Raw genomic sequence first — 13786 nt, forward strand, 5'->3', positions numbered from 1 at the left:
CATGTTCCAATGACATGAATAACATTGTCATTTGATACACAAAATATGTAACAGACCAGGAGATGGCTCCAAAGGAAAGGGTTGGGAGATGCACATATGTCTATTTATGCCAGGAAGCCCATTGTTCAAGCAGTCTGGTTCCCCAGTTGGGTGTTTGTGCTACTAAAGTTCAGAGTTAGTGGCTGGCCTCAATGGAAGAAGATTCTGAGACAGGGCAGCCTGGTTCAAAGGCAAAGGTGACAGGCTTTACCTACCACTTAGTAAGTAAAGTTGAGCAAATGCACTAATTCCTCTAGAGGTTCAAGCCCATCACTTCCCCAGAAAACCTGCCTGCCAATAACTTAAGACATCAGCAACTTGTTAATGAAACAGCTGTAATGGGACCATATCTTGCTGCAGCTTGCACATCAGGCCTTTCCCCACCCACAGAGAGAGGGGAAACATGCTAGGCTTAAAATGCCTCTTAACTGAATTCCTTTGTCTCAGATTCTGGTGTTATTATAGCCACCAAATAGGGGCCCATCTTGCCATCTGCGAAATTTGCTTTTCCAAAAGCCATTTCATGGGGAAATTTATCCAAGGCATTGTGACACTTTGAACCCACTGCCCGGTCATTCTAGAACAAACATGGCTTGTGCAACAGTTTCAGAGCTATATAAGAACAAGTGCATAACCCAGGTTTCTCCCAGGACCTTTTAATAAATATTTTAGGTACAATTTAGGGACACTAGAAGTCTGCCAGTAGCAAAGGAGGTTGTGATATTAGTAATACAACATAGCTAGATTATGCTAAAATATTGCTTTAATTTTTCATTGGAAAGTGTGTGGCAAATTAAAAGGTGTATATTGGTACCTTGATTATAAGCAGTATTGCTATTTTATTCTATTTTATGTGTTTGCTACCGAACCTTTTTTTCCAGTTAGATGGTGATATTCTACCTAGTATGTCTGCTATGAACTGCTAGAAATTACTAGAACTTGTTAATGGTTGATACTACTGGACTGCTTTGCAAACAATCAACTTCGGCCAACACCCAGAAAATGTGTGTATGCCAGGAGTGTTGTCACCAGCATGAGATGCCAACTTGGTAAGATAGCTTTACTTAATTCTTGCATCTCATGCAGCAAAGTTTCCTTTTGACTTATACTTTGTAGGGTCTAAGTTGTTACAGTTTTCTTTTTCTTGAGCTATAACATGCCATAAAACTCACTCTTTCAAAAACTGTATAAATTAAGGATTGTCAGTATATTCACAAGGCTGTGAAACCACATTTCTTTTTGAGAAGAGCCTGAATAGGTTTCAAGGCTAACCATTTTTTTTTTTTTTTGCAAGTCCTGGAGCTTGGACTCAAGGCCTGAGCACTGTCCTGACTTCTTTTTGCTCAAGGCTAGCAATCTACCACTTGTGCCATAACGCCACGTCTGGCCTTTTCTATATATATGATGCTGAGGATTTGAACCCAGGGCAAGCACTCTTGTATACAAGGCAAGCACTCTTGCCACTAGTCTATATTCCCACCCCCCTCAAGGCTAGGCCTTGAACCTTCTGCCTCAGCCTTCAATCAAAAGATTTTTATATAATCCCATCTTCAATTCATCGGTCTTCAAGTTTACAGATTCTTCCTCCTGCCCATTCACAACTCCTATTACCTCTGTTGAAGTTAACTTTTACAAAATTTAACTTTTAAAATAATCTTTAATGTTTTCTATTAAGACATCTTTCTCAGTTAGGATTTTGGTTGACCATATAGTTCCCTTTACTTCTTGGAAAATAATTTAAATTGATGATGCACCAACACTTTGGTAATTCTAAAACCTGGGTTGTCTCAATTTCGTAATTGCCTTTTTGGCATTTTTAAACAGGACATTAATAATGTGGCAAATCTGGAAGTAGGATGCATCCCATGGTTTGTTCTGCAATGTGCCTGCTAGTTTTACATGCTAGTTTTATATGACCACTGAAGTCTTTTCAGCTAGCTAAATGGATAGCCACAGAGAAGACACATTTTCTTAAATGCCTGCACTCAATAAGACCAAGTACTTTCTGAGGGGCTGTCTGCCTCTTCTAGGGCAGGGCAGTCGGAACACTGCCTGAGCCTTTATTTTCTATGCTGAGTCTTGAGGTCAGAGTTTAGGGACACTCTGGCTTCCCCCATACACCACCATCCTGGGGATGCACAGGAGTCTCAAGACTATTGGAATTGCGCAAAATCCCTGTCTAAAGCTTTTGTCTAGTTGTTACAGCTTTAAATATAGCAAGTCTGCCTTTAACACATTACATACGGCCTTGATCAGGAAATTTTTTTTAAAAAAGATTCCAGCAACAAAATAGTTCATGACCACCCATGTATTATACAGCCCACTTCATACTGAGACCATCTCTGGCAGTTCTGTGTCATCCATTTTATTTAAATCACTGTGGTCTGCTGAGGATTTCTGAGCCCTTACGTGAAAACCATGTCTCTGACAAAGACAAAGGTCCCAAAGAGCAAAATTTAAAGTTTGTGGTTATCTTCTAATGCCCAAAAGGCCTTCAATGAAAAATTTAAAGGACTGGTCTTTTGCAGAAGACCTGTGTGGGAACAATCAGGTACTCCATTCTACACAACCAGGGATTTTACCCATTTCCCTCAATGGGTGCCTCCTTAGAACAGTGAACCTGAAAATGAAGAGTCTACCCCCTCACACTGCTTGCTGTGACTTGAGACCCAGAGGACTTTAGCTGAATCTAGCTTACAGCATGCATCACAACATGAACATGGGTATCTATGCTTACCTTCTCCAGCCCCTCGGCCCCCACCAAAAGTTTACCATTCCACAACGCTGATGGTCACAAAAAATAAACAGGATCCTAGGTTACAGACCTCCACCAGCCATAATTTCCTTTGCTTCTTCAGCAGCCCCTTGCAAAATTGAGGAAAAAATAAAAGGAATAGATTGCTAAGAATTCTCAGATGTTTTTTCCTCATCAATTTAACTTCATTAGATAAGTCCCAACATTTGAGTGGTGATCAGAAAGTCAAGCACATTGGGTCAATGCACTTGAATTCTGAAATACATCTATAGCACATCAAAAGGAGTTCAGGATGGCAGTCAGGAGCAGCAAGACAATCTGATAATGGGACTTGGTTATCGGTGTCATAAGTAAGCAAATACAGCCAGTCATATACGTAGGAGTTAAGCCCATTCCATGTTGTGAATTTTGGGTCATGTCTCACTCCCATCTTGTCCCAGAGTATCTGACACTGTGAAGATAAGGCCAGTTAGTAGAAGACTATATGCAAAAACACCTTGAGTAAATGCTGCAGCTGATGTAGTAAAATTAGATTCTCCCCCAGGGCTTTTCCTGGAATAAGTGTTGCTGGAGATTGAAGGACATGTACTGTAAGTATGTCCAGATGCTAGAGAAAGTGAGCTCTTGTTAGAGAGTAAGCTTAAGATCTTGTGTTGGCTTCTTGGGCTGGCACCCCTGCCCAGTATAAAGGTGTAGCAAATGTGGACAGAAAGTATACAAGGCAAGCACTCTTGCCACTAGGCCATATCCCCAGCCCAGACAGAAAGTACCCACATACTAGTGAAGAGCCTAAAGAACTCACACCTTATTTGCATTATCCTCACATCCTTTTTGTATTATCTGTGAATTAATGCTTGACCACTTTTTCCTCTTCCAGGCAAAAGTCCCAGACTGTGGATACTGGGTCACTAAGGGATGCCTTCGGACATTTGGTGAAGGAGAGCGGCCCACATTTGACAATGACTGGCCTTCCGAAGGCTCTTTTCAGATTTGTATCCTGCCTGCTCCATCGTTTTGGTCATAATTGGCCCTAGTGATCCTGACTGGTCAGGATCCATCATCCATCCATACATCACAGTCTGGATTGATGTAGTGGTTGACAATCCTCCCTGGATTAAGAAATTTCTAAAAGGATTTAGGGCTCCTAAACCAATTTTGGCCCTATCAGACCCCCTAAGGGGAACGTAAGCAAAAGCTTCCTCCAGTCCTCCAGGCTACTAAGGACCCAGTGGAAGACTTCCTCTTTGTACCCCCTCCTTATCCCCATCCCTGGTCCTTGAGCCTACTCCCCCTCCTCCTCTATCTCCCAACCAGTGGGGCATTCCTCTTGTCAGCACCACCACCACCCCCCCCCGCCCCCGCCCAATACTCATAGTGGCTTTAGTTATGCAAAGCCTAGTCTTTGGACCCTCCACCAGCTCCCTGCACCAGGGGGAGGCCCTGGCCGAAGATACATGTCCCCTATTCTACCTCTGACTTTTACAATCGGAGGCATCATACTCCTGCTTTTTTGAACAGCCTCAGGCTGTGATCCAGCTTTGAGAGTCCATTTTCCTTACTCACCCACCTACTTGGGATGATTGCCAGCAGCTCCTGCAGACCGTTTACCACCGAGGAACAGGATTAGGTCAAACAAGGAGCCCAGAAATCTGTTCTTGACACTGATGGTTGCCCTTCTTCAGATCCTGAATGCCTAGCCTAGGTGGTCCCTTTGACTTGACCTAACTTGGACTACAATGAGGACTAAGGTCAGGAGGTGATCTCCAGTTCCCACCAGGCTCGTAATAGGCATTAGGCAAGCTACCTGCAAGCCAACCAGTATGACCAAGGTAGGAGAAGTTCTTTTGAGACCACATGCGTTCCCCCTCAGCATTCTTTGAATGCCTCATGGAGGCCTACCAGGTCCATATCCCTCTAGACCCAGAGTTAGCTGAGAATTGAAGGCTTGTAAATATGGCTTTTGTTAACCAGTTGGCACCTGATATTAGAAGGAAACTACAGAAATTGGAGGCTTTTGAGAAAAAGTAATGTCACAATTGATGAAGTAGCACAGAAAGATTTTGTAAATCACAAGGAAGTAGAGATTGAAAAGAGAAAGGAAGAATGAAGACAGGTAGAAAAGGCCCAAGAAAAGAGGATCATGAGGACTGTCCTAGCAGTTATTGAGGCAAAGGAGAGAGAGGGGACAGGAAGGTTACTGGAGGAGGGAAAGGCAAGAATATGGCTCCAACACTGGGGATAGGCCGACTCCTCCTAGAATTCCTTTGGAGAAAGATCAATATGCTTACTGTAGGGAACTAGGCCATTGGGAGTGAGAATGCCCACAGTGAAAGGAACATTCACAGACAAGACCTAAAAAGGTCATTCTGAACTTTAAGGATTGGTGAGGCCAGGGTTCTAACCCCCCCCTCAGAGCCCATGGTAAAACTCGGGGGGGGGCGGGGAAGACATTGAATTTTTAATAGATACCAGTGCTACCTATTCAGTTTTGAAGGAAACGGAGGCAGGCATTTCTAAGGGAAAAGACCCAAATCCAGGGAACAATAGGAAAAGTTGACTCCTATCCTTGGACTACTGCACAAATGGTAGACATAGGTCAGTGAACAGTTAGCCACTCTTTTTTGGTCATTCCCAATTGCCCATACCCATTAATGGGGCAAGACCTGCTTTATCCAGTCAGCTAAGCTTTGAAGGGAACTCTGTCTCTTAGACACAGGTGACAGGCTATTTTGCTCATTCTCAGTGAGCATGCTCATTTCAAAGTCAACTCATCTGGTTGACTGACACAGAACAGCCCCAACTAGGACAGGATTTGGCCGTAGTTGTACTGACATCCCTTCAGTGTCACATTGAAGAGAGAGAGGAAAACAGAACTGAATTCAATATATGTTTTAAATCAACCACCATATGGACCAAAGTCATTTAGTAACAGGGTGATGAGAAACTGAAGTAGGTTTAGATAAGATCAGCCTGATCCCAGTCACTAAACTTAGGACCACAAATGGAGAAGTTCACAGTGGCTCCATAGTAAAGAAGCAGACACAAACGAAAGGCCAGCCTCCCTACCAACTGATCGTAAATGCAGAAGCACACAGGAAAATTACCCCAAACAAGTCAGCATGTCACAGACTACAAAGTTACAGATATCCAGCTGCTTCTGCTTCTGCAAAATGTTTTTCCCTACCCGGCTTCCATGCCGCTCCCCATGGCCCCAGCCAGCACGGCCTGGGCAGGACTCGGGGCCTAGCTTGATCCTGACTCCCAGGCCTGTCCCAGGGCACCCCCAACCCGTCTCCCCGGCCCACTTTACCGAGCTCTGTCACCCCTTGCAATCCTCCCGCAAATTTCCATACCCCTGCAACTGCAAGGCCACAGCAGACAGCCTGGCGACCCTGGTCCCAGGGAAGATGGTGGTTACTACCTTGCTGAAGAGTGGCAGACGGACCTCAGTGTGGAGTCTCCTCACTCACCCTGTCAGTTTCATTCCCTCCTGCCAGAGGCAGGAAAGTGTCGCGAGGGTTGGAACTCCGTCTTTCCCTGGGCCCACCTATATCCCACTGTCAACTTTGTCCCACCCAGTTCCGCCATGCCAAGTCTGCTTCAGGCTTCGGGTGGGCAGAGCTCGGTGCTCCCGAAGGCGGTGGGTAGCTGAGGCAGTCGCAGTGGTGGTCGCAATGGGGAAGTCAGATTTTCTTACTCCCAACAACCATCGCCAACAGAATCAAATTCAAAGGACTTCAGAAGTTGTGCTGGTATTGCCACATGTGACAGAAGCAGTGTCAGGATGAGAATGGCTTCGAGCGTCATTGTAGGTCTGAGTCTCAGAGACAACTGTTGCTGGCTTCGGAAAATCCTCAACAGTTGATGGATTTTTCAGAGGAGTTCAGAAACGACTTTCTAGAACTTCTCAGGAGACACTTTGGTACTAAGTGCACAACAACATCGTCTACAATGAGTACGTCAGCCACCGCAAGCACATCCCCATGAACTCCACTCAGTAGGAAGCGCTGACTGACTTTACCAAGTGGCTGGGCAGGGAAGGCTTGTGCAAAATGGATGAGACACCGAAAGGCTGGTACATTCAGTACATAGACAGGGACCCAGAGACTATTCGGCGGCAACTGGAGCTCGACGATGAAGAACACACGGCCAGTTTATTGAAGAGCAAGTGAGAGGAGGTGTGGAAGAGAAAGAGCAGGAGACCCCCGTTTTCACGGAATTAAGCTGAAAAAAAAATGAGAAAGTTACATTTAATCCGAATAAAGGAGCATGTAGCTCAGCGGGAACATCTTCCAAAACAAGTAACTTGGGGCCGAGTGCCCAAAAAACCCTGGGATGTTTAGCCTCCATCAAAGGAAAAGACTCCTCCTAGAGCTCAGCTCAGGCTAAAGAAAAATCTGCACTGGATGAAATCATGGAGATTAAAGAGGAAAAGAAAAGAATTTCCCTCACTGACCACTGGCTGCAGTCTGAAATTATTGTAAAGATTATAACCAAAAATCTTGGGGATAAATATCATAAGAAAAAGGGAACTGTCACGGATGTAATTGACAAATATAAGGCTGTTGTAAGATTTATTGATTGTAGAGATAAGCTGAACCTTAACCAGACTCATTTATAGACAGTAATTCCGGCATCAGGAAAAAGAATTCTAGTTTTAAATGGGTAGCAATGAAGACACCCTGGAATCCATCAATGAGAAGACCTTTTCAGCCACCATCACTATTGAAATTGGGCCTTTAAAAGGATGGAGAGTTGAAGGAATTCTTTATGAAGACATATCTAAACTTGCCTGGTTGAAAATTGTTAATACATTAAAATGACTCTGAAGCGCCAATTTGATGTTTGCCAAAGCATTGTGAGACTCTACTGTGTTAGGGTATTTCTTTTGCATAAAACATGTTTTTATTTAAGTATTACTGTATATTTGTGTAAAGTTATGGCAAAATTTAACTGTCTCCCAAAGTACCAAAACTGTAATTTTTTTCTTGTTGCTTTTCTTTGTAATATTTCTGTAATGATTTTTTCTTCATTAAAGAATGTTGTGAAGTGTTATATAACACACTTTAGAATCATAGAATTGGATGATTTTTAAGTATATTTTAGTAGTAAAATAGCAAGGTTGAATTATAAAAGTTCTTAAGTCCCCCAAAAAGTTGACTAGAAACTTTTCATTCCTCTCTCCACTTTGTAAAAGCCTTGCCTCCCCCCACTTCCCTGCCCATGGTGCAACTTCCATATACCCTCTTAGCTAGCATGCCTCTTGTAACTTGACCTCTTGCATGGCCTCATTAAAATCCTGTAGCCTCAATGATGATTGAGGTCTAGAATTTCAAGTGTGAGCTCTGTGTCCACTGGTATTAACTTGAGTTCTCCATCTGAATGTCACTGGTTTCTTCGTCTGTCACTGAATATACTTTTCTCTAGCAACTTTACAGTGCTTCCCTCTGCTCTGTTCTGAGTCCAGCCATCATCCACCCTCACATTCTGGGGACGAATTATGCCAGCTTGCCCACATAACCCCACATTTGTGCTGGTTGCCCTAGGATTAGTATCCTTTCTTTTTACATGTCCTGATTTGGACACTCCCAGTTATTGTGATAGCCAAAGAGATAGGCCACTTTCACTTCATTCTGAATCTGCCTTGGAAAGCAAATTAACTAGTGGATTCCAGCTACAGCCAGTTTGGAATCTGCCAGGATCAGGAATATGCACACCTCAAGAGATGATCTTGAGGTCAGTGATTACACAGAACACAAAGGCTGGCCAGTTCTGCCCCATACAGTGTTATTCCATGTACCAGAGGCCCTATGTGTTTGCTTTTCTCCCCCAGAGCTGTACTGAAGTCTCCGCGTGTTCCTGCCAGACTTGAGTGACCTACTCTTACCCACCTATCCTCAGTCCCTTTATTCTTGAACCTAGTAGTCTCACCATCCACATTTTTCAACTTTCTCCATCATGATAGATGAAAGACCAGTAGCCAGAGCTATTGTTAATGTTGGTGAAGATTCTTGGCCTATGGGAAGAAGCCAATAGTACCAGGTGACAAGCTGTTATATCTGTCATCTTTTACCTTTTGTTCCTCTAGTATTTGATAAAACTACCCTGTTAATATCCCACAAATGGAATTAAACTAAAAATGTTTCTGTACAGCAAAGGACATAGTTACTCACCTAGAAAGATAGCCAACAGCCTGAGAGAAAGTTACCAGCAATACATCAATGGCCTAATATCCAAAATATATAAGGAACTCAAGGAACTAACTGCTTCCAATTACTAAGTGAGCAAAGGAGCTAAGGAGAGACTTCTCAAAAGAGGTTAAGAACAGCATGAGAAAATGAGGAGAGGAAATGCTCATCATTCCTGGACATAAAGGAAATGCAAATCAAAACAATTCTGAGATTCTGTCTCACCTCAGAATGGCCAACATTGTGAATTTGAACAAGTGTTGGTACGCTGTGGGGGAAAAGGAAGCCTATTGCACTGTTGGTGGAATGTAAACTAGTACAAGCACTCTGGACATCAGTCTGGAGGTTCCTCAATAAACAAAACATACATCTTCTTATGACCCAGTCATACCACTCCTGGGTGTCTACCTAGATCATCACAAGCCAGGATACCATACAGACACTTGCACATTCATGTTCATTACTGCACTATTCAAAATAGCCAAGTTGTAGGGCATCTGATCTGTTTCCACAATAGATGAGTGGATCCAAAAACTCTGGTATCTACACACAGTGGAATTTTATACAACCATTAGAAATAATAAAATGCCATTTTCAGGGAAATGGATGGACCTAGAACAAGTCATGCTAAGTGAAGTAAGCAAAGCTCAGACTGATGCTGCATGTTCTCTCATATGGAGAAGCTAGACCTAAAATACATGGGAACATACTTATGTAGGTCTCTAGGAATTCACACAGTGAGACCAAAGGAGGATGCTTTTAGAGGAACAGAAAGGCCACAATGCCTATGTGTGGCTGGCCATACCAAATACTTATTGAAATGAACTCCAGAATTAGAGAATGTTAAAAAAATATGTATGCCATTGTCACTGGAACATTTAGATGTGTAGTTGTAAGGGCTCTTGGTGATGCTTCCCAAAGCTGAATTACTCAGCTTTCCCATAGGTAGCTAAAGCCCACCGAGTTGAACATCTTGCTACTATAAAACCATAAGAATTCAGAAATCCATGGTGTGGCTGCTAATTATGGGATCTTCTTTTCAATAGGTCTTCATGACTAGCAGGTCCCTGGTGTTTCACATCCATGTCAACCCACAGTATCACACTGTCTTGTGATAAAAACCTTATGTGTTCATGGGAAATCCATTTTCAGGAATGAAGCAGAAGAGAAGGTGAGGGCATGCTTTCCTCCGCACAATACACAGGTTTTAGTAGGAGGCTTCTCTAAGTGGTTCAGGTGCTGTGCTAGCCCTGTCTGCTACAGTGGCCATGTTACTTCTGACATTCCCTCCCAGGTTCCTCCAGAAAAATTCTGAAAGGACAGTCATCTCCCCATGCCCACTTCTGGGATACCTCTTCTGAAGAAGGTATGGTGCTGCTACACTGAAGTAGCTTCTACTATTTATATGGGTTTTCAGTTTTTACAGATTGACCTCTAGCTCTTTAAAGCTTAGTTGCCTATCACCCGCAGTAAGTTCCTTCTATTCAACTAGTTTGCCTCACCCCACTCTCCCAACTGGACCTGAGTTGCTCAGCTGTTGGTTTATTTGTAACAATAAGCCATTACATTGTTATCTCTTTTGATTGGCAGGGATTAATATTCAGGGCACAGGACACTTGGAGGCATCTTAATAAGTGTACCATTAATCATAAATAGCAAGTAACCTATCTAGGACACCAAGCAGATTAATCTGTTAGACATAACAAGAAGTGAGTTTATCCCCCTGACAAGGGGACACTTGCTACTAAAAACAAGGAGGTCGGAAGTCAAACATACAGACACATCATCCTACTGTAATTCTTTCTCCAGCAGCTTTTCCCAAGTGCCCAGGAATGGTATTCTCAGTAAAAGAGGTTCCATTACTTGTTAAGCTCTAGAAATTACTCTTGATCCTCAAGCCAGTTTCTAGTCTCAACAATTAGTAGGTATGAAGAAAACAAACTCCTGAAGGCTAAGGCATGGCTCTAATGCTCACGCCTATTGCAATTGTTCCTCCCAGAAATTAGATTACACATTGCTATTTACTCCAGTTAGCAGCCAGAAAACTCATTAACCCAAAACCTATGACTTTACTCATTCTAGTAATCACTATTTGCTGGCTAACTCAGCATTATTTTAGGCTTCCATATAAATCTTGCACACACAAGAAAGAATTGCTCTGGTGGTTGCCTTTTCTATGGCACAGGAATAAGATGGATTGAGACACATACTTACAATGTTAAGGACATAGCCTCTTCCTTTGACTAGAATCTCCAGTTGTGCTTAGCTACGCTTCTATCCACACAGACAATATCACTAAGAAAGTGGGTCATCAAGTGCAGTTTTGGGGGTTTTTTGTTTGTTTTATTTACAGTGAAGAGCCATGAGTAATATTCTGTTTGTCTGAAGGCATTGTTTCTTCTTTCATCTGGCCTATGTAGTTTCCTGTTCTCATCGCTACTGCTAAACATACAGTTCTTGAGATAGTTCTCCCACAAAGGACTCTTCCCAGGCAATTGTGGGCCTCTGGAGTTCCTTGTCTTTAAGCCAGGAGAAATACTTCATTCTGTATTTAAGGTGCTTGATTGTTCCTCAAGCCTTTGTATCCTAAGAAACAGTAAGAAAATAGCAAGTAGCAGCAGGACCTCTGCGGCTCCTTCAGGGACTGGATTCCAAGACTTCTCGCTTGAAGCTCCAGATTATTCTACTTCTCACTGTTTTAGTACATCATAGGTAAGACCCGGCAAGAGGCCAGAGATGGCAACATCACAGCAGTGGTTGCTCTTAGATGCTTTTAACTGCTTAGGATTGAACATCTCAAGAAGAAAGACTTGTGAAGAAAAGTGGGCACAGTAGAATGGATAGGTTGTATGAGGTCAGAAAACCCAGATTTATGGTCTGTGAGGACATGTGTGCTTTAAGACTACGGGCAAAATGTCTGTAAACGGGGCTTTCACTGTCCCTACAAGCACAGTGCTGTGCTTTGCTGGAGCTCTTGGTACGATACCTGCATTTCAGGAGCATCCACTTGTACAGGGCACCTCAGCATAACCATCGCTTCTTCACACACTTATGGCAATCGTAATCTGCTCTGCTCCTTCCCTCTCATCTCTACCCATGAGTTGTGTAGTTCACTTTCATCAGCTCAATGCTGCACTTTTTCCCTTGAGTTCTGAAACCTCCCCTCCTCCCAAGAGGGCAATACCTTAGACATCCTCCAGAAGGGTAACTGGAACAAAAACCCATAATTGAGATTTTTAAAGGATGGCCTTTTAAAATCCTGTGTGTCTCCCTTTTAATACTCCTATCCTGCCACACACGAAGTCAGATGTGAAGTCCTGAAACTGAACAATCCTCAGAAAGTGAAATTTCTTGGCCAAGTCCAAGAAGCCCTTTATGAGCAGATTATTACAAATGTTACCAAGATAGCTGGTCAAACATTTGCTCCTAATAGTTAACTGTCAGATGTTGGCAAAGCATCCTGCAGAACCAGGACATTGAAAAGAACAAGCTACAAGTTTCACAGCAGTACCCTGTGGACCTGGATTGCTGGCTCAAGAGTTTGTCACCTAAGGAACATGCTGCATACAGAGAGGCAGAGACAACCCATGCTAAGAATGTGGCCATGACATAAGGCCCACGTGCCTAGGTTCACTAGCCAAGCATCTTACAAGGATGTGGCAACCAGTGTCAATGCTCTAGGGGTAGAGTCAGAGTTATTTGTGTCAACTCATTGTTTTCAAAGATGCAGAGAATGAAGGAATATGGAGAAGAGGATGCAGGATGCAACTCTAGAATATAGCCATAGAGACAAAGATGCGGAGTTAGAGAACAGTGGTCACAGTTCATCTTCCTAGGATTTAGATGCCATGCCTTGTGTTCACCTATTAGTGGTTAGGAAACTTCCCAGAAAGCCCAGGTTTCCCTGTCAAAAGAGGAAACTCTCTTCCCACTGAGCTTGGTACCTTCTGGCTTTCTTAACTTCCTCCCCACTCCCTCCCAAATACCAAGAGGTTCAGGCTGGAATAGAATTTGAACAACTACTTTGTTATAAGGTCCATAAATCTGGGAGGGAACTTGAGAGAATGGCTAAGTAGTACTAAAGTGGGGAAATGGAGGTTAATAAAGACATTCCTAGAGAAAGTATAAAAATTAAGGCTTCTAGAACAAGATGATTGAGCTGGTGGCAATGAGGCAGCACTCAGACTCTTTCTAAAGTATTTTTTAAAAAATATCTCATTTCCTACCCTCTAACAGTGGGGATACCCATGAGACTGTGATCCTCGCTTATCTGAAGATTGTCCTTGTGGTCTCTCGCACACTGAGGGGGGAACATTTCAGGGAGGGGAAGGCAGGTCTGGTGCCTTAAGTAAAGGTACAGATTCTTAGTAATTTCTCCCTGTCTAGAGTTGGAATTCTCACAACTGGAAATGGGCAGTCACTCAGGATACCTATTTCCATATGCATGTTTTTAGTCAAAAAAATTTCCTCACTCATTTCAAAAATGGATTTAATAAAATGGGGCTCAGAGTTAGCTCAGTGGTAGACTAGCTTGCCTAGTATGTATGAGGCTCTGGTTTCCATCCCTAGGCATAAAAAAATGAAAAGAATTTCATTTCAGTGAGCTCCTGCATGGAAGCAATGACTTAGGAGTTTGGGCACTGTGTCTCCAAGTGGTACCTGAATTAATTTCAGGCAAATTCCAAGTCCTTCCTGCCCGTCTAGGTAAGTTAACCTAACATATACTTTCCAGAAAACGTAATGTAGAACGATAAATTCTACTACTCTGATCAGATTTCAATTCATGCACCAGCACCATGAGGAA

The 13786-nt window shown here is 43.0% G+C and overlaps 1 pseudogene; it reads left to right on the forward strand.

The window, feature by feature from the left end:
- Positions 1–6468: 6468 nt before the first annotated feature.
- Positions 6469–7617, forward strand: LOC125355723 (annotated as a pseudogene).
- The last annotated feature ends 6169 nt before the right edge of the window (positions 7618–13786 follow it).

This window comes from Perognathus longimembris, chromosome 7, assembly GCF_023159225.1.
Source record: "Perognathus longimembris pacificus isolate PPM17 chromosome 7, ASM2315922v1, whole genome shotgun sequence".
Lineage (NCBI taxonomy): Eukaryota > Metazoa > Chordata > Mammalia > Rodentia > Heteromyidae > Perognathus > Perognathus longimembris.